General features: G+C 40.2%; 1 long non-coding RNA gene across 1 annotated transcript in view; it reads left to right on the forward strand.

Annotated features, from left to right (window-relative positions):
• LOC129627225 (uncharacterized) overlaps positions 1–19,572 on the forward strand; it is a 57,229-nt gene extending 37,657 nt beyond the window's left edge. The window contains exon 3 of the long non-coding RNA XR_008702490.1: positions 19,224–19,572. This is a non-coding gene — a long non-coding RNA (uncharacterized LOC129627225). The remainder of the gene's footprint in view (positions 1–19,223) is intronic.
• Positions 19,573–22,268: the final 2,696 nt, after the last annotated feature.

Raw genomic sequence — 22,268 nt, forward strand, 5'->3', positions numbered from 1 at the left:
CATCTTTCTCTGGGGTAGGGATATGTGGGTGGGTCCTCTCTCCTGATGCTGGGCGGTGGAAGTGAGTTCTAATCAAGAGAAAACAGCTACTACCCTGACAGCCATTCTGTTCTTCACTTTCTGTACAGCATTCAATAAATTACACGAGATATTCAACTCTTCCTTATTACACAGGCTCCCTGTCAGAGGAGTCTGCCCAACTAAATGTTGATGTAGTGTTCTGAGGGGCTTCCCTGGTGTCTCAGACAGTAAAGAATATGCCTGCAATGAGGGAGACCTGGGTTTGATCCCTGGGTTGGGAAGATCCCCTGGAGAAGAGAATGGCAACCCACTCCAGTATTCTCGCCTGGGAAATCTCATGGATAGAGGAGCCTGGCAAGCTACAGTCAATGGGGTCACAAAGAGTTGAACACAACTGAGTGACTAAATACACATACACGCACGCACATACACAGTGTTCTGAGCATGTTTAAGGTATGCAAGCCTATGCTATGATATAGGTTTATTTCATTAAATGCATTTTCAGCTTATGAGGGGTTTATCAGGAGATGATGTCATCATAAATTGAGGTGGATTTATATGTGCATACATACATGTTTATGTATAAATGTATTAGCAATTTTTTTTCAGTGTGTCTGTGTTAATATATATAGTTTTACAGATCCCTATCACCATGCACATAAAGTTTTGGAATCTGCATAGTCACAGATATTGAATATCTTTTTGGTCAATAAATATTCTGTCTCAAATTTAGTTTTAACTGCTGTGATCCAGGAAGAGGGAAGATACTAGGGTAGGTGTCAGGCCTGATTGGCTGTAGGATGGTAGGGCTGGAAAAGGCTGAAGGGAACAGGGAGAAGTTTAATTCTGAAATGTCAGTTTTAAGAGGTCTGAGTTTGATTGTGTATCTGATTTATCTCTCTTGGCAACACAAGTATTCCCTTGAAGGAGATACTATGTGTTGTAGTTCCCTATCTACCTGGCCCTTATTTTTCCTTCTCACTCCTATTTTTATCAGAATGCTTTTCGTTACCAGGCTGTGTCCATGTCTGGCATGCTTTGAACAGTGCCTGCTGCCAAGCTGTATTTCACGTCCTGTCGTGATTAAGATAACCCTGGCAGAATGCCTGTCCTGCAGTCTTTCTTTTTAATGCTATGAATTCATCTTGAGTAAAAGTGGCATTTAAATGCTAGATGAAAAATGATAAAATGAGTAGCAGTGTTTAACTTGATTGTAAACTGAATTGTCTGAAAATTCAGATTTAAAAGTGTGATCCCTCGAATCAGGCTCATTGTACGCCATGAGGAAGAATTAGTTTGGTAGAATATCTTTAGTGAAAGATGTAAAACAGGGGTCAGTTTTCCTCCTAAATCTACCTATAAGCACTTATCAGGTTCTTGCTGGCTTCTTTAAAATCCAAAACAAAAGTTTTAAAACATATTTCAAAACAGAGATATACTTTATAAAATTTAGAAAATACAGAGAAAGAGGAAAAAAGACAATAAATATTCCACAATGATTATATTTGGGGTTCCAACTGAAAAGTAATTTTGTATTAATATAGTCTGATGAAGCTGAGTAATAGCAGTGTCCTAACAGAAGGATTAGCTCGAATTAACTGTCTTCTCTCATAGACGTGACATCATAAGTTAAGTGGACACAGAATAAGAGGTTTTGAATGTTGTTGCTCCGGAAATTTTGTTTAGGAGTCCAGGATTGGCTGTCCTTTACAAAAGCATACTCGTTTCTATGACTGAGAACATCAGTACAATCTAAATGTGAAGAGTTTGTTAACTGTTTCATGGTGTAAAGAGCTTAGAGGTTTCTGTGGGAGGAAATGTGACATAATTTTCACAGCTTTTTTTTTTTTTGCAAGCTCAACACATTCAGAGAAATGTACAACCTATAGTTTGTATAATTTCCATAACGGAAAGTACTGCTTCTTATGTAGAAGCACAATGAATTTAGTAATATAGACTATTAAAATTCTATGGTTCTGATTTTTCATAGTTCATTCTTGCCCCAACTGAGAGTAATTATCAAAAATTGATGCTCATTGTAAATAAACATAAAATCAAGTTTATACTTAACTGAAAATGACCAGCCAAAATTCTTGAGAAACTGAATGTTTCTGTGGATGTACCCCTATCTCTTAGCAGACTTAGAAATTGACAACTTATTGCAAAACCACTGCTATTAATTATAGACCTGAATAGAGTTCTTAAAAAGAGAAAGACACAAGATTTTTCAAGAGGGGAAAAATGAGTGAAAGAATTGAAAGAGCTGTTAACCTAAGTTATAAACCTTAAAAAATAGCACATCATTAAAAAATATATCAGATCAGATCAGATCAGTCGCTCAGTCATGTCTGACTCTTTGCGGCCCCATGAATCGCAGCACGCCAGGCCTCCCTGTCCATCACCAACTCCTGGAGTTCACTCAGACTCACGTCCGTCGAGTCAGTGATGCCATCCAGCCATCTCATCCTCTGTCGTCCCCTTCTCCTCCTGCCCCCAATCCCTCCCAGCATCAGAGTCTTTTCCAATGAGTCAACTCTTCGCATGAGGTGGCCAAAGTACTGGAGTTTCAGCTTTAGCATCATTCCTTCCAAAGAAATGTGTGTGTGTGTGTGTGTGTGTGTGTGTGCGCGCGCGCGTGCGCGCGCTCAATGGCTCAATGGTGTCTGACTCTTTTGTGACCCTGTGGACTCTAACCCATCCATGCATGGGATTTTCCAGGCAAGAAATACTAGAGTGGGTTGCCATTTCCTATTCCAGGGTGTCTTCTCAACCCAGGGATCCAAGCTGCGTCTCCTGCACCAGCAGGCGAATTCTTTACCACTGTACCACTTGGGAATACAAAGATACCTAGAAATCATGAGACTTGTATATTAACTGATACTTTCATCTAATAGAATGTTTTCTTATCCAATAATATAGCTGATAAAAAGAGAAAGCAGTACCTATCACTGTTCCACTTGTGGAATTAAACAGCATACTTCTTACTTTATGTATAAAACGGAGGTAAGCAAAGATCATAAAATAGAATCTTTGGTAATGAGGTGAAGGAGGAAAGAAAGGAAAAAGGAAGCAAGTACAATAAAAAGAAACTTGATTCTAGTTTGTCCTAAAGGGAGGATCAGTTTCAAATAGAAAACATTGGGTTTTAATAAAAGGATGGTCTTTATTCAACCATAGTTTCATGTTTACTTGGATAAATGGAGGCTAAAAAGATACTGCTTGTGTTCCATATGTTACTCATTAAGCTGCAACAAAGACTCCAAGCACAATTGTTTTGTAAATCAAGATTTCTACTGAGTGTAAATTATAGCCTCTAAGTGTAGAGCGCACAGCTCACCTGTGTCCTCAGGTACCACAGGGGGTGCAATAATAAATCTCAGGTAGACCAATTATGAGCACATGGAAGCTCTGACTTGCTCACAGATATTTGGCATAGGAATGTTATCATTCGCTGAGCAACTGTTCTTGGCAATGTTTTCTGCGGTTTCCATATAAACTTGTGGGGAATGATAAGGTCATAAGTTACATGTTTGAGTTTGGAGCTCTTAACTTCATGTTATATGTTACACATACCAACCTCTGATAAACCTTAATCTATGGATTACTCAAATGTGGAAATTCTGGCACTAAGACCACAGGTGGTGTAGTAATTACAGGTAAAACTAAACTCAAGTTTATTAATCCCAAATTAATATCCCACTGAAGGGTATTATTATTGTTTTTATTATTATTATCTTCCATGAATGTTGCTTAAAAATTCTTTTACTTCTGGTAAGCAAAATTCTTTAGTGTTTGAATACCATAGTAGGATATTTACAAGATAAGTAATAAAGTTGCATGCACAAGATAAGTAATAAAGTTGCATGCATGTGTGTTAAGTCACTTCTGCTGCTGCTAAGTCACTTCAGTCGTGTCTGACTCTGTGTGACCCAGACGGTAGCCCACCAGGCTCCACCATCCCTGGGATTCTCCAGGCAAGAACACTAGAGTGGCTTGCCATTTCCTTCTCCAATGCATGAAAGTGAAAAGTGAAAGTGAAGTCGCTCAGTCGTGTCTGACTCTTAGTGACCCCATGGACTGCAGCCTACTAGGCTCCTCCGTCCATGGGATTTTCCAGGCAAGAGTACTTCAGTCATGTCCAATTCTTTGCGACCCTATGGACTGTAGCCCACCAGGCTCCTCTGTGCATGGGATTCTCCAGGCAAGAATACTGGAGTGGGTTGCCATGTCCTTCTCCAGGGATCTTCCCGACCCAGGGATTAAACCTGTGTCTCTTGCATCTCCTGCATTAGCAGGCGCATTCTTTAAAACTAGTGCTACCTGGGAAGCCCAGAAATAAGATTAGATATACATAATTTATAAATATAGGCAAGTTATTTAAAAATCAAGTTATTATTATTATTTTGCTCAAAGAAATATTTTGCTTGTGAGTCATTTCTTTTAAAAAATTTTGACCAGAATCAAAGGTGTTTTTCCCATCCAGAAAAAAAGTGCTCCCCAGAGTCTGTTTTTTTGTGTTTTTGTTTTTTCCCTATTGAGTACTCCTTACATCCTTTAGGTAACTGCATGCATTCACTGTTCTCTTGTCTGATTTTGGCTTTTACAACTTACTCATTCATGCTCTCATTCAACCTCTCCTCCCAACCCTGACATAAGTTGGCAACATTTCAATAGTTAAATCCCATCTTATCCTTAAAATATTCCCTGACCTTACAGACAAACCCCTTCCCTCACTATATTGCCAAAATATAATCTGAAATAATTCTCCTCATACTGTGGGACCACATTTTGTTTAGTCGATTGCATAAATACCAAATTATAATTTAATGCATGTAGGAATGTCCTATTTTTAAACTGAATTTCCACTTCTTTGTTTTGAAGATCTTAAAAAAAAACTCAGCTGAATCCAATCTGATACATTAGACTCTCTCAAGAGTCATATTGATAACAGAAACTGAACAGCCAACTCTATGCCAGATGTTCAGTTCAGTTCAGTTGCTCAGTAATGTCCAACTCTTTGTGACCTCATGGACAGAAGCAGGCCAGGCTTCCCTGTCCATCACCAACTCCCAGACCATACTCAAACTCATGTCTATTGTGTCAGTAATGCCATCCAACCATCTCATCCTCTGTCGTCCCCTTCTCCTCCTGCCTTTAATCTTTCTCAGCATCAGGATCTTTTCTATTGAGTCGCCTCTTGGCATCAGGTGGCCAAAGTATTGGAGCTTCAGCTTTAACATTAGTCCTTCTAATGAATATTCAGGACTGATTTCCTTTAGGATTGACTAGTTTGATCTCCTTGCAGTCCAAGGGACTCTTCAAGAGTCTTCTCCAACACCACAGTTCAAAAGCATCAATTCTTTGGCCAATGCATCCAATTTGGGCTTCCCTTGTTGCTCAGCTGGTAAAGAATCCACCTGCAATGCGGGAGACCTGGGTTTGATTCCTGGGTTAGGAAGATCCGCTGGAGAAGGGAACGGCTACCCACTACAGTATTCTGGCCTGGAGAATTCCATGGACTGTATAGTCCTTGGGGTCGCAAAGAGTTGGACATGACTGAGCAACTTTCACTTTCATAGTGACCATGCCAGATGTAATACCTGTTAATTTTGCAGAGAATTCCATGAGGTAGAAATTTTCATGCCCTTTTTTGCATATGAGGGATTGGGGTTCAGAGTAATCACATACATTGTCTAATGTGACATATCTCCTTTTGAATAGTTCCAGGGTTAGGTGCTGCCATGATAATTTTGCAGAATAACAATGGCTTAGAGTTGTGCAGGGTACAACCTGCACAAATGGACATGGGAAGCCTCCAGGATACAACTCAGGGCTTTTCTTTATGTCCAAACTCCTTTCTAGTTATGGTGCCCTTGGGGAGCAGTATGGAACCTATTCTCCTTTGTGGGAGAGGTGGAACAAACTGTGACTTCATGTAGTTGTGAGGAAGTATGGTCTGAAGGTCTGAAGAAGTAAGTAAACTTTATTCACAGCACCCTGGAGTAGCCTTAACACCACCATCCCCACAGGGCTTACACTTTATTTTCCTGGGAGCCCATTACCTCTTACTATTTCTGCGATTGGAACTTGAAATAACCTATTGCAGACTTGTTCTCTTTCCTGATACACACTAGATTTCTCTTGAATTGCATTTTGCTGACTGTGGCTCATTTAAGTCTAAGCTTTATCACAATTACTTAGTAGCTTTGTGAACTTGAGCGACTGACATGTCTGTTCTAAGCCTTGTTTCTCATGGGTCAAATGACAATAAACTGACACAATTTTTATGGAAGGATTAAATAAGTCAATACACATAAAGATAAGACAATACATGCAAACATAGCTTCCTTGGTGGCTCAGACAGTAAAGAATCTGCCTGCAATGCAGCAGAGTTGGGTTTGACCCCTGGGTTGGAAAGATACTCTGGAGAAAAGAATTGGCTATCCACCCCAGTATTCTAGCCTGGAGAATTCCATGGGCAGAGGAGCCTGGTGGGCTACAGTCCATGGGGTCGCAAAGAGTTGGACACGACTGAGCCACTAACACTTTCACTCTCATGTAAAGATACAATGCAAAATGACACACAGTAAGCTCCATAAATTATTATCCTCCTTCTTCTCGTCTTCCCTCTCTTTCTCTCGTCTTCACATATATGCATTTTAAAAATGACAGTTCTTTCTTTGTAACCAACCTCTGTAGTCTGTTAAAATAGCTCAACAGTGGGAATTCAGGCTAGTTTCCAGGACTGGGGAGAGACAAGTAGATCAAGAGTGGAGAAGGCTCGTGTACTCTTTTGCTTTTTAGCATCTGACAAACAACACAACATCCTCATTTCATGGATTAGGACTTAAATGTTGAGATGCTCACATAGGGTTAGCATTTTCCATGAAGAATGCAACTGAGACCACTTTGCTCATTTATTAGGAAGTTTAGAGAAAGAGATAGACAGGTAAGCTCTTTCAGTGATAACACTACCCTTTCTTCAGTCTTCTTTCTGCTCCTTTTCTCTGAGCTTTCTATGCCTTTAGAGCTTCCTTTACTCCCTCCCCTCTTCTTTCCTCTGCTTCCTTTCTCCCTTTCTTTCCCTCCTTCTTGTCCCTTCTGTCCTTTGCTTAGTCTAGTGCTCTCTCTCTCTCCTTGCCTCTGTTCCTGCATCATCTTTCCCTCCCTCCTTTCTTTCTTTCTTTCCACATCGGTTATAAAATGTTATTCTGACTCCCATATGCTCACTAACTTAAGCCTCACCCATATTTCTGAGTAATGGTAGTTACATGTCTAGGCTTGAATTCTATGAATATTATATAGGCTAATAAATCTAGCAAAGAACACTTTTAAAAAATAATTTTTCTTATAGAAATATTGCATACTCAGAGGGTGCCAGAGCATTTTTTCCCCTTCCTCAAACACCTGGTAATGAAATTTATTGACATATAAACTTAATAAGCTGCTAATTGAGTAATTATCGATTGCCGGAAATGTGTTCTTAAAAGTCACATTAACAATTGGCAGAGAGGCAAAAATAGAACAGACTTGGTTTTCAACTTATTTTATAACATTACCTTAAAATTGTAAAGAGTTAATCTTATCACACTACACATGGCTGAATTTATAAAAGATAAAATCACAAACGAGCAATGCACAGTTACTTGTTACATATTCTTCCCATTACAACTGACAGGTTCATTAATCATACAGTGTATTTTACTATTAGAAGCTATAAAGGAGATCAAATCTCGAGTAATTTTTCTTCTTCTCTTTCATTTGATAAGTGTGTTGTTTCAGTGTGCAGATAAAATATAGTGTCAGTCACCAAGAGTCTCAGGAGACATTCATTTTTCCAGTAAGAATATCCTTGCTTATTTGCAATGTAAAAATTCCCTAGGTCATGCATCATTTTCCCTTAACTTGGCCATCAGATCAGGCAAAGAGTCTGTGTGCACCAATTTGCAGAAGTGGTTGTCCAGAATTAAGTGCTGGGCAGAGAAACAATGTTTTGGGGGACAGTGGGATTGCTTACTGAGTTTTGCTGGTATTAACGACAAACATCTCTACTCTTATCGTAACACCGATTCATAATTAAGGCTCTTGTAAATTACACAGATTGCTGACAGATTTCATAAGCTGTTCTGGGGAGAGGTGGCAAATTTTACAGTTTGTCACAGATTGCCAATGAAGCACTTGAAAGCGTAGATGAAATACAAGAATATTTGCCAATAAAGTAAGGGAGTCTATGATATTCCCTTTCATGGCATGTGATAAAAAATATATTTTAAAAGGGTACCTTTCTGCTTGGAAAACAAAAATTTGTGATTTTTCTCCAGTCTAGGAAGAAACCCTGAAAGAGATGCCATCAATCCAAATACCAAAAACAGATGGACACATTTTAATTTTTTCTAATTAGTAAGGAGAATGGAAAAGTGTCTTTCAACTCTCGTCAACTTAAAGAAGGGAGAAGTCAACCACAAAAATTCTCTGTGTTTCTCTGTGTTCCCATTTTCTGACTTTTAAAAGTATAACTTATAAATAAAATTCTTAGAATTTCTTAGTTTTGGTGATTGGTGTGACACTGATGTACTGTAATTTATACAAGAACTACTTCAGTGTTGTTTTTCAGCGTTTCTTGCCAACCTAAGTATTCTAAATATAAACTGAAGAAATTCGGTCTGGCACGGAACAGCTGATGAAATATTCTGGGCTTGCATTCCACTACTTTCCCAGAAGACCTTCTATGAGAAGCCGGGAATGTAAAGAGATCTTGATTGAAGTGCAAAAGTGGCGGTAGTCTGGGTGCACGTAGTCTTGGTTCAGAGTCCACCCCGAGTGACCCTTCAGCTCCATCGTTGGGCACCTGGGTACGGCTGGGACATGGCCACGTGTGTGCACTCATCATCTATATCTGGGCCACAGCTAATTTTCCATATTATAACTCTCTCCTGTGCATGTGCATGCTCAGTCCCTTATTCGTGTTCGACTCTTTGCAACCCATGGACTATAGCCCACCAGGCTCCTCTGTCTGTGAGATTTTCCAGGCAAGAATACTGGAGTGAGTTGCCATGCCCTCCTCCAGGGGATCTTCCAGACCCAGGGATCAAACCCACATTTCCTGTGTCTCCTGCATTGGCAGGTGGATTCTTTACCATGGAGCTATGTAGGAAACCCACAACTCTCTCTCTTAAAGCCCACCCTGTAGCATACCTGCAGGGGCTAGACTGATAAAGCTGTCCCTTCCATTCCGTGTTTAATTAACTTAAAACTGAATTTTAACATGTGTCCAAGAGCTGAGCAGTCATTTGGTGAATTTGAGCAGAGTAGACAGCCTCTACTTGTTCTTCCCACGGTGCTTCCTTCCCTGTATTGATGGTCATATCTTTTTCTTTCTTGATGTAAGTATCATGATGGTAGTCTAGTCACCAAGTTGTGTCTGACTCTTGGGAAACCATGAACTGTAGCCCCTCAGGCTCTTCTGTCCCTTGGATTCTCCAGGCAAGAATACTGAAGTGGGTTGCAATTTCCTTCTCCAAGAGATCTTCCCGACCCAGAGATTGTAACCAGGTCTCTTGCATTGCAGGCAGTCTCTTGAGACACATACAGACTGAACCAGCAGGGAAGCCCATAAGTGTCATGCCTTATATTAATATTTGAAATGTGATTCTTACAATACCTTTGGTTAGCTAAGAATGAATATATAAAATAAGCTTAAAACCGCAGCCCAGGGTTTCTAGTCTATGAGATCTGATGCTCCAACATCATGATGTTTGGGGGACCTGGCACATCACATCTGACTCCACAGCTGGAGTAACTAACTATAGAGTCTTACACCTTGGACACATCCCTTCATTTTCTTCACAAACATAGAGTATTGTTGCTATGTGTATGTGTCTTCAAACACAAGATTATTGAAGAAAAGCATCACTAAGAGTGACCATTAGAAAAACAAAGAAGGAATTTCTAAATGTGAAGATTGCAAGGATTTCTCCACCTGGTGATGGTTACCGGGCTGAAGGTTTGAAGATGTGATTTAATTTTGCAGGGCTGTCCAAGTCAGAGTGCCTCAGTTTCTCAAAGGCTTGTTGGGATGAATGGGTGAATAGAACTCCATCACTACTCCTGATGTTAACAGTGTCAAAAGTGGCCTTAAGGAACTTAAAAAAAAACACAAAAATTGATATTGTTTTAATACAAGCAGGTTCCTGAGAGTTTTGGCATTGCAACCTCTTCTTGCAGAGGGAGATTTGAAATTCTTCACCCGTCAATCCCAACTCCTCACATGGGCCCATGAATTTTGCAAAGAATTTGTAAGACCAAAATTGTCTGTGCAGAGTCCCCACAAAGTAATGCTATATATGCTCCCATACACACCAGAGGCAACCCTGCTTCAAGTAACATGTATCTGGGATTCAGAGATGTTGAAAGGAAAGCCATGACACGTAGTGCTATTTTGTTGTGGAGGTGGTTGTGGTTTAATTTGCTGTTAATATACACCATTAGCACATTTAGTTTTCAACAGAATAATCTCTCCACCCCCTGCCCCCCCAACTTCAGGCGTGTTGAGTCTATTCTTAGATAATCTTCCCTTAAAGGATAAATATTTATTAATTATCCCCTATTCTGCTAAGTGTGGCAATAATTTAATATGGAGCAATGCCAAAAACACTGTGGGTGGTGATATATTTATTTGGAAGCAGTGAGATGAATGGTATCCATATGTATACAGACATGTAGAAAAAGGTGGAGTCCATTAGTTTCAGCCTCTTTTCTTTCTAAGTCATTGGTGGAGATGGGAAGGTGTTCTGGCTCTTTAAGTATAAATGTATTTCAATATATTTTCATATCAATTTCTACAGCATGATTCATGCATGCTCAGTCATGTCTGACCCTTTTCAACCCTATGGACTGCATCCTGTCAGGCCTCTGTCCATGGGATTTTCCAGGCAAGAATACTGGAGTGGGTTGCCATGCCCTCCTCCAAGGGATCTTCCTGACCCAGGGATAGAATGCAGGTCTCTTCCGTCTCTTGGATTGGCAGATTCTGGTAGGCTGCAGTCCATGGGGTTGCTGAGAGTCAGACATGACTGAGTGACTTCACTTTCACTTTTCACTTTCATGCATTGGAGAAGGAAATGGCAACCCACTCCAGTGTTCTTGCCTGGAGAATCCCAGGGACAGGGGAGCCTGGTGGGCTTCCGTCTCTGGGGTTGCACAGAGTCGGACACGACTGAAGCTACTTAGCAAGTTTCAGAAGGCAATGGCAACCCACTCCAGTGTTCTTGCCTGGAGAATCCCAGGGATGGGGGAGCCTGGTGGGCTGCCGTCTATGGGGCCGCACAGAGTCGGACACGACTGAAGTGACTCAGCAGCAGCAGCAGTTACCATTAGCACCACCTGGGAAGCCCAAATCTACAGCAATATTTACAAATTTTTTGCACCAGTTTTGTAGTCTTAGTTGAATGGCTCTTTACAATTGGCAAATAAATGTGGTGTGAACAATTTCTAGGAAACTTGTATACTATGAACTAACGGCTTTGGAGGAGAAAGTAACTGAATTATTTAGAGGGATTGCCTGGCATTATTGCAAAGAGAAGTATTTACTTTGACTGTCAAAGCTTGCCATTGTGGACCTAGAAAGAGGAAGAGGAATGATCTAGAAACATCTAGAGGCATGTTGGCTGCACAGCTCTATTTTGAATCCTGAGAGATGAAAATATTTCTTCTTGACCCTTCTAAATATTCTGAGTTCTTGCTTTCATCTCAGCCTGCCCCAGACCCTGTTTTAAATAACACAGTGGATCATTTGCATCATAAGAGTTTTCTCGACCATGACTCTCTTCATACCAGTTTCCATACTTTGAATAATCTCTGATACTTTTCATTCCCTCATTCCCCACCCTCTCTCTTCCTCCTGTTGACTTATCTTTTCTGCTTTGTGCCCTGCTACAAAAGACATTATGAACTGGTATCAGTGGGTTTCCTGTGCTTGGTGTCTAGTTGGGTTCTGCCAATGGGAGGCACCTTCTGGAGACCAGAGGGCGTAAGGGGATCTTGGGCTGGGAAGATCCCCTAGAGGAGGGGATGGCAACCCCTCCAATATTCTTGCCTAGAGAATCCCATGGACAGAGGAGCCTGTCGGGCTGCAGTCCATAGGGTCACAAAGAGCTGGGCACGACTTAAGTGACCGAGCATGCGTGCATGTGCTATACCAGGGACTGGCCAACCGTGGCCTCTGGGCCAGACCTGATCCTCCACCTGTGTGTATGGTCCATAAACTGAGAATGGATTTTACATTTTTTATTTTTTTAAATTTTTAGTTACCATTTTTTTAAAAAGTCTTTATTGAATTTGTTTCAGTATTGCTTCTGTTTTATGTTATTTTGGCTGTGAAGCATGTGGGATCTTGAGTGCCTGGCCAGGGAATGAACCTGGCACCACCTGCATTGGAAGGCAAAGTCTTAACCACTGCAGCACTAGGGAAGTCTTCCTGGATTTTATATTTCTAAATAGTTAAAAAACTCAAAATTTAAGATTTCATGAAGCACGAAGGTGGTATGCAATTTGGATTTCAGTGTCCATGAATAAAGTCATATTGAAACGCACCACCCTCATTTATTTCTGTTTTACCTGTGGCCGCTCTTAATGGCAGAGTCGAACAGCTGTTACAGAGGCCACGTGGCCCAAAGAGCCCCACGGATTTTCTGTCAGCCCCTTCACAGAGCAAGGTGCTCATTCCTGCATTTCTCTGTGTTGCCCTGGTGAGCTCTCCTTTCTCTGAACTTCTATTCCACTGATGGTTTCCATCACAGTTGTTGAGTGTACAACAAATTCTCATTGAATTGTCATTGTGTGTTGTTCAGTCACTAAGTCTTGTCTGACTCTTTGGGACTCTGTAGACTACAGCACGCCAGGTCTCCCTGTCCCTCACCATCTCCTGGAATTCACCCAAGTTCATGTCCATTGAATTGGTGATGCCATCTTCGAAGTCATCTCATTGAAGTAACTGAGTCAAATGTATTACTTTAGTTTCCTGTAGAATCATGAATGCTGTATTAGTTTCTTCGGCTGTCACAGCACAGCACCACAGGCCAGGGGCTTAAAAAACAACATCTGTTTCCTCGTGGTTCTCAGGCTAGAGGTCTGAGGCAAGGCGTCAGTGAGGTTGGTTTCTCCGAAGGCCTCTCTGCTGGCTTGTGGATGCTGAATTCTGTGTCCTCACGTGGCCTTCTCTCAACGTGCCAGTAGCCATGGTATCTCTGTTTCTTATAAGGACGCTGGTCACATTGGATTAGGGCCCCACCCTTATGATATCCCTTCACAATTACCTCCCTAAAGGCTGTACCTCCAAAAGCAGTCACAGTGGGGGTAAGGGCTTCCATATACGAATTTCAGGAGGACATAATTCAGTCATAATATATAACAAGGGATACGCTTCTGGGGGGCTTCCCAGGTAGCTCTAGTGGTAAAGAACCTGCCTGCCCATGCAGGAGATGCAAGAGATGGGGCTTCAGTCTTTGGCTGGGGAAGATCCTCTGGGGTAGGAAGTGGAAACCCACTCCAATATTCTTGCCTGGAGAATCCCATGGACAGAGGAGCCTGGTGGTCTACAGTTCATGGAGTCGCAAAAATTCAGACACAGCTGAGCACACACTTTTAGGATGCACCCTTTTAAATCAGATTATGATATCCTGGAGTAGAAACGGGTGACAAAGCATAATGTTCATGCTTTTATTGTCAGATTGGGCCACACTAGTCTATGCTTTAATACTTGATTCTCTCTATTATTATTACTGACTCTAACCACATTGAATCTGATTGACTGACTGCGTTTGCTTTTCTCAGTTCTCATCTCCAGATTGCAAGGGTTTTACATCTCTAGAGACAAGTCATATAAAAGAACAAAGTACAACACTGGAGACCTTAAAGGGAAAGCAGAAAACACAAACAAAAAAAAAAGCTGTGTAAAATAGAAGAGCATTTTCAGTACCTTCTAAAGTCGTTAGAACATTCTGCCCTAACCTCAAGTGGGAGTGAGAAGCAGAGAATATTGAAGATAAACAAACACGCCATCATCCTGTCTCTGCCAAGCGTTGCCTCTGTTGGCATTGTCTCCCTTTGATGGGACAGTGATTGGAGGCTGTTAATAATCACCACTGCATACATTTAGGACTGGTGTTTTGGGCTGTATTAGGTTCAGCAAATGCTTTGTCTAAGTAAGTGTGTCCTATGTAGAGGGCGAACATGGTGTCTGACTTGTCACAGAAAAATTTGAAATTATATAATTTTCTGAAGGGTAATTGCTTAAGATGTTACAGAAAATTTGGAACTGATACACTTTTATAAAGAATAATTTTTTAAGATGGGGAAAAATAGAATTATTTTTAAATGTAAAAGTGAAAAAAATTGGCCTTATCTAAAGAACATATGGAAGAACACATTTCTGAATCGCATCCTGCTAAAAAAAAAAATCCTTCTCCGGTCTCAGTTTTCTACCCACCCCCCCACTGTTACGCCAGTTCCAGTTCCAAATATGTAAATGGCGCCACTAAGGTGTCCGAGGGTGTGGCTGTTCTACCAAAATCACAGAGGGAGATTTCTTATCCTTGTCAACTTCTGATTTCCTCTGGTTCTAGATCTGTCCTGTTAAGCCAATCAAGTTACTCTTTGCTTGACTTGATGGCAGTGAACATGGAGATAGAACTAAGTGTGTGTGTGTGTGCGCGCGCACATGCTCATGCATAATCTGTGTTTCTGTGATATTGACATAGCTAAAGAGGTGTGTTCTATTTGGAAGAAAGCATCAAATAGGTTAAGCAAAGTTTCCTTTTTTAAGTCTATTATTGAATCTGTTACAATACTGCTTCTGTTGTTTATGTTTGGGTTTTTTGGTCAGAGGTGTCGGGGATCTTAGCTCACCAACCAGGGAACAAACCTGTACCCTCTGCATTGGAGGGCAAAGTCCTAACCATTGGACTGCCCAGGGATTCCCTAAGCAAAGTTTCTACTGCTGCTACTGCTGCTAAGTCACTTCAGTCGTGTCTGACTCTGTGCGACCCCATGGACTGCAGCCTACCAGGCTTCTCCGTCCATGTGATTCTCCAGGCAAGAACACTGGAGTGGATTGCCATTTCCTTCTCCAATGCATGAAAGTGGAAAGTGAAAGTGAAGTCGCTCAGTCGTGTCTGACTCTTAGCGACCCCATGGACTGCAGCCTACCAGCCTCCTCCATCCATGGGATTTTCCGGGCAACAGTACTGGAGTGGGGTGCCACTGCCTTCAAAATAGTACTTGATAGGTTACTTGGAAGACTAGATTTAAGCAGGTTTTTTGCTGAAATGATAAAAGCACAGCAGAACTGTGCCCCAGCTGGGTGACCTTGGAGTAAACGGCTAGCTTTTCTAGTTATCTAATCTGGACACACTAAGATAATTGTTTATATCACAAAGTTCATTTCTACAACTTTAAATTTTGCAACAAGAAGTGGAAAAAATAGTGAAAACAGCTCAAGAAAAATCACATTTATCCTTAATTAGTGCAAAATGAAAAATTTATACAAAGCAATTCAAAAATGATTGCAAAGGTGAATTTTTTGATTAATAGTTCCATATAATTTATCTTATGCACAGATTTGGGTAACCGCCCTCTAACTGGAATATAGCACTGTATCATCGTCACTTAGAAACTCCTGAGGATGGTTTTGAATGTTGAATAATTGTAACAGCTAGTAGACTTGCATATTTTCTTTAAGAAGGATGGTTTTTTTTTTTTTATGATTTTTCCACATCTGGGGAGCTCAGCTGGGCTTACCAGGTGGCGCTAGTGGTAAAAAATCTGTCTGCCAATGCAGGAGATGTAAGAGACGTGGGTTCAACCCCTGGGTTGGGAAGATCCCCTGGACTTGGAAATGGCAACCAGCTCCAGTATTCTTGCCTGGAAAAGTCCCATGGACAGAGGAAGCTGGCAGGCTACAGTCCTTGGGGTTGCAAAACATCAGACATGGCTGAATATCAAGTGACATCTTTCTTGTTATAAGACATTTTATCATAATACCTAAGTGGATTTAAGATGATTTTTTTTTGGAAATGACAAAGAATTTGTTAAAAGTTTCTGAGCTCACTCTTTAACAAGGATAATATTCAATTTACAATGCTCGAGCAGGGGCTTCCCTGGTGGCTCAGCAGTGAAGAATCCACTGCAATGCAGGAGATGCATGAGATGTAGGTTCAATCCCTTTGTCAGGAAGATCCCTTGGAGGAGAAAATGGCAACCCACTCCAGTATTCTTGCCTGGAGAATCCCCATGGACAGAGGAGCCTGGCTGGTTATGGTCCATAAGGTCACAAAGAGTTGGACACAACTGTGCGACTGAGCACACATGCATGTGTTCTAGAACAGATTCTGAAGGTTAAGGACATGTTCTGATACAACTAGGGAATTAGATTCAAACCTCATGTCTTAGCTCATGCACCAGCGTTCTCTTCTGGGTGTCCTGTATGGTCACATCTGTGCTGTTGGGACATGTCTTTGACTTCAGGGCTAAGATCTTCTGTCATATGGTTCTTAATCTTTAGTAACCCAAGCTAACCTGCATAGTTAGAAATTATTCCTCTCCAAAGTTCTTTTGTTCTCCTACAAATATTTACTGGGTACATACTCTCTGGTGAGCACAGAACATGGTACCAGGACATAGCTGGACCCATGCCCTCATGGAGGTTCAAACTTAGTAGGAGTGGAAACTAGGGGATAAGCAATTATAATACCAAAGTGGGGTGGTTAGGGATGTCCAAGGTGATAAGGAGGTACCAGGAAGAGTAGCTAACCTGAGCCTGCAGAGTGTCTTGAAAGGTTTCAGGATAAAATGACATTTAGGGTGAGTTATGAAAAGTCCAAGGAAGTTATCTAGGTAAAATAAAAGGACAGGAAAAAAGTGAAGGTGAGGCAGAAACAAAGGCACACACGTGGTATGGAGGCAAACCAGAGGGGACGACGGCAACAGGTGAGCCAGAGAGGAGCTCTGTCCGAGTTTGATTTGAGGGCACTGTGCCCCCTTGCCTGCAATGACAAGGGGCCATCTTTCCATAGACTCATGACAACTTTGCAACACCACTCAGTCCAAGCACACCGCACAGAGTGGGACCCTGGTCCTTATCATATTATCAGGAATCTGGTGAGGCTCAGCCAGCAGAGTGGGGGCTCTGATTCTAGAATGTTCCTGCTTTTGCTGTGATTATACAGCTGTCAATCTTGTTTTCTTTCTGCTTTGGTTTGATTCCTTTGGACTTAAAGGAAACCTCCAAAATGAGTTTGCATTTGTAAACTGTGTTTTTTCATTTGTGTTTTTTTTTTTTTCAAATGTTTTATATTCCTGTTTCTGTTTTAAGACAAATTCAAATTCAGACAAACAAAATACCAAGAACCAGTTTACTTTTTCATTTAATGTAGAAAAGCTATAAAAAGTGACATGGATACTAATATATTCACATAGGCATTTCAAAATATAACATGGGAAAGAGTAGACTGCTTCAAAAGAGAGTATGTGTTTCTAGAGGAACAAGAAAAATGCTGAACTAAAACCACTCTCTGGACATAGATTTTATAACACACCTAAAGGATATTAACTCTGACACCAGTCAGCTACAATAAAGGACTAATTTTATTACGGCCCTTGAAAAGAATCCTACACCCCAGGTGATTATACAACAGCTGTAAAGTTTTGATGTGAGCTCTAACAGAAGGTTTTTCCTTATTTCTCATCTATCTGGTTATGGCTATAGCTTTGACCTTCTTTATGTCACTCATCCAGAGAATACATTAACTCTGTCTTGAAGCTCCTACCTCAGAGTATTTGAAGAAACTACATGAGTTAAATGTTACCAGAGTGGTTAAACACCTATGTTACCCTTTGAAAACAAAGATTTTAAAAGGGCATATTTATATACTTCCAGCTACTGTTTTGTTAACATTTGTTCAATTTAATGTCTCTCTTCTTTGAGAGTCCATGACGGGGAAACAGGAATTGGCATTCTGTTCAGCAGACCAAGGAAGGACCAAATCTGAGCTATCCCCTGAACTTATCAAAGCAAATGTTTTCACCTTGTTGTAGGGAGTTCTGTGTGCTAGATTCAGCCAGCAACTGCTTGGATTAAGTGTTCAAGGTTTGAAATTGGCTCCATTTCCTAAGACTGAAGCCATGCCCCAGAAGGGCTATTAAGCTTTTCTTTACTAAGTCTTCTCCTTATCTTGTATTGAATGCATGAAAGGAAGTAACATCTACACAGTATCAAATATGCAATAAATTCAGTAAATCTGATCAAAATGTTAACTCTGATTTTCTTTAAAATATAGATAAAATGATTTCTTTTGAAATAAAAATTTTTCAATGGCTGAATGTCTCACCTTAAAACTGTCTCATAATGTCTCTTTAGATGACTTAGATGATGTCTATATATTAAAAATAAAGGTAAGAATTGCCAATAAATTTGACCAGAAAGTCAGGGAAGACCATCTAGGTCTTCTAGTCTGAGTTGGGCATCAGAGGTGATGACCAGCGTTGGCTGTCCATATCAATTAAGCTAATCAAAGACATTCCAAATCAGAATTTATATAGGCTGCTGGGAAATCAGGCCGAGTAGTCAATAATTCTCTCCAGACTGATTCAACCTTGGCGGTATCTTTTATTGTCAAATGTTTTATTTCTATCTACTTTTGAGAAAAAAAAAAATTCTGAATCTTTATTTTGGGGGTGGGGGGGGCATTTGGTGAATTTAGTCTATTACATGGGAATGATTTCTCTCGAGAGAAGTGTATGAAATTACAGGTAGATGAGTGGAAATAAAATGATTATGATTCATCTGTGGTTGGTATTTTCCCAAAGTGGAATTCATTTAAATTAATTCACCATTCAAAAGGAAATTGTCTTGAGTCAATGGAAGATAACTCCAGCTACCGTCATACAGAGCAACAAGTTTCCAGGTTCAAGATGAGACGAGAAATAGATTGTTTGTACTAGTTCTCATTCTTGTTACAACTGTTGTTATTAGAATGGATTCACGTCGTGCCATTTTCTGTCCCTTTGCTTTTTTTTTTTTGTCACAAGAACAAGACATGAGAATCTCAATGGCGAGTGTGATCTGTGAAAGGCAGTAAACTATTCTGCCTTCACCTTTTATGCAGTCTTCTTTTGATTGACTCACTATTCTGTCTCTTTCTCCTAAGTTACCAATGGTGCTAAAAGAAAAGACGAGAAATGGCTGCCTAATCAAATGAAGAACATTAGAAAGGTCAGAACTGGAGTCTCGGCCACTGGCTTTCACAGCATGGATGAAACACATTTTTAAAGAAAAAACGTATTCTTGTGACAAAGATTGCCATAAGAATGGAAAATGTCGGATCAAGAATCTATTCATGCGACAATGAGTGTGATAGGAATGAAAATAGTGCACACTTTCCCCTTTCTCTTTATAATCATAGTAAAGTAACTTCCTGTGGTGTCCACTTGGGAGCTGAACTTGAGAATTCTGAAGCTGGAGGAGAAAAATCAAAGGAAGAGTGAAGCATAATGAAAGAAGAATCAACATTTAGGTGACCACCCAAGGGAGAGACAAGTCTCAATTACAGAATGTGGGTGGTTTGAAGTAAAAGTCTGGTAAAATTGGTCTGCAGATAAACCACATAGAGTTAAACAGGAATCCTATTTCTATACTTACATTGCCTTTGAAATATCTGTGAACCTTTAATTATGTAAATAACAAAACTGATTTCTAAGTACATGTGAACTTGTAACTAGGTCATTCAAAGAACACAATATATTGATTATTTTTTTTCTGTGACAACAGATGACAAATTACTCACTATTATTTTTTTTTTTTTTTGAGTCCTTTTCTAGCACAGACTCCTAAGCTAAAGCTTGTACGGCACTCAAATCCCTGTTGAATTAAACTGAGTTAAGTAAAATTGTTAAGAAGTAGTAGTGGACAGCAGTAGCCTTCCCAAGTTTAAAGTGAATTTAAGTGATGTTTCAATACGTATGATATTTAAGATATTATTACTAAAGTAATAATTGAACCAGGAAACCAAGTGATATCTGAAGAGTGCTATCCCTTTATTGAGAAACAAAACAAGCAATAAAATAAAAACCTTTGCACTAGCACTCTCACTTAATAATTTACATACTTAGATATTTACCATGTACCTAATGTTTACAACCTAGGGCTTCCCTGGTAGCTCAGTTGGTAAAGAATCCGCTGCAATGCAGGAAACCCCGGTTCAATTCCTGGGTTGGGAAGATCTGCTGGAGAAGGGATAGGCTAACCACTCCAGGATTCTTGGGCTTCCGTGGTGGCTCAGCTGGTAAAGAATCTGCCTGCAATGCAGGAGACCTGAGTTTGATCCCTGGGTTGGGAAGATTCCCTTGAGAAGGGAACAGCAACCCATTCAAGTTTTCTGGCCTGGAGAATTCCATGGACTGTATAGTCCACAGGGTCTCAAAGAGTTGGATACGACTGAGTGACTTTCACTTCACTTTTCACTTAATATTTACAATCAGTTGTGTGGTCTTGGCCTCTGCAGTCTTACTTCTCTCCAGTAACTCTTTGCCAATGCACTGTCCGTTTGCCTGAAGTTTGCAACAACAATAACAAAAAAAAAAGAGAAAGAAGTAGAGTCATATATATTTATACTTGTATTTATGATTTTTTTAATTGAGATATAATTGAAATATAACATTATATTAGTTTCAGGTGTACAACATAGCAATTGGATATTTGTATATATTCTGAAATGATCACCGCAGTAAATCTAGTTGGCATTTATCACTATACACAGTCACAGAATTTTTTTTTCTTGTGCTGAGAATTTTTGACATCTATTCTCTTAGCAATTTTCATACATGCACTACAGTACTATTACATATATTCACCATGCTCTACATTACACCCCCAGGACTTATTTACTTCATAATTGGAAGTTTACAGCTTTTGACTCCCTTCACCTGTTTTGCTCACCCCTCATCCCTCACCTTGGGCAACTGCCAAGATATTCTCTGTATCTCTGAATTTAGGTTTTTTTTTTTTTTAGATTCCACATATAAGTGAGATCATATGGTGTTTGTCTTTCTCCATCTGACTTATTTCACTAAGCACAGTGCCCTCCAGGGCCATCCATGCTGTTGCAAATGGCATATTTATGATTTTTTATTAGTTTTATACATATTGGGAAGGAATAATCAATAACAGACTGACTTCTAGACTTCAAAAGACAAGGATTTGATTGATTAAGATTTTTTGTGTGGTTTTATATGAGTATTTTGAACAAAGAGCAGCAGATTTATCATCCACAACTTGAGACCACTAAGTTTACTTATCCCAGACAATGTGGGGTTGCTTTTCCATTTTCAGGAATATCCTCAAAGATCAAGGCTGAATCTTAGCTTTAAGCATAAACATTAGTTCCAAAATGGTTGTCCGTATGCTATATTGGTATTTACATTGCGTGATATTATATAACAAAAGCAGCAAGCCCTGCAAGTTCTGGAATACACAGACTTGAAAAAGAACAGTAAAGTTCAGTGCAAACTCCTACTGCATTATACTTTTAAGTTTGCCATCACAAGATGAATAAACAGGAAAATTCCTTGGCTGGAATTTAGACTGTTAGCTCCTTGAAGGAAGGGACAATGCCTTGGGTTTTTTAAAAGGTCAAACATTTTATTTATGTATTTTGGTATATAATGTGCAGTGGCATTAGTGCTAATGAACCCACCTACCAATGCAGGGGACATAAGAGATGCTAGCTCAAACTCTGGGTCTGGATGATTCCCTGGAGGAAGATCATGGCAACCCACTCCAGTGTTCTTGCCTGGAGAATCCCATGGACAGAGGAGCCTAACGGGTTACAGTCCATGGGGTCACAAGAGTCAGACACAACCGAGCACCTACCAACAACTACCAACTACTCACCCAGAGGTGCTCAAAACCAGGAAAGTCTAATGTGTGCTTTCGTTTTTCTTTGAAATCTTTCTGCCCTATAAGGGAGAAGCATTTTTCTCTCTTAGCCTTCTTAAGTGTTGCAAAGAGCATTTATATTCTTCACTGATGTTCTTAAGGCATGTCAGTTTTTGTTTTTGTCATTTAGAAAGCATGATTCACAAACAAGGTTGGGTACATCAGCTGCCTAAGGGGATATCACTATTGGGGTGGCCCTGGGTTTGAGGCAGAAGCAGGAGCACCCATAACATCTTGAGAGTAAGCAGAAAGTAAAACT

This window comes from Bubalus kerabau, chromosome 14, assembly GCF_029407905.1.
Source record: "Bubalus kerabau isolate K-KA32 ecotype Philippines breed swamp buffalo chromosome 14, PCC_UOA_SB_1v2, whole genome shotgun sequence".
Taxonomy (NCBI): Eukaryota; Metazoa; Chordata; class Mammalia; order Artiodactyla; family Bovidae; genus Bubalus; species Bubalus kerabau.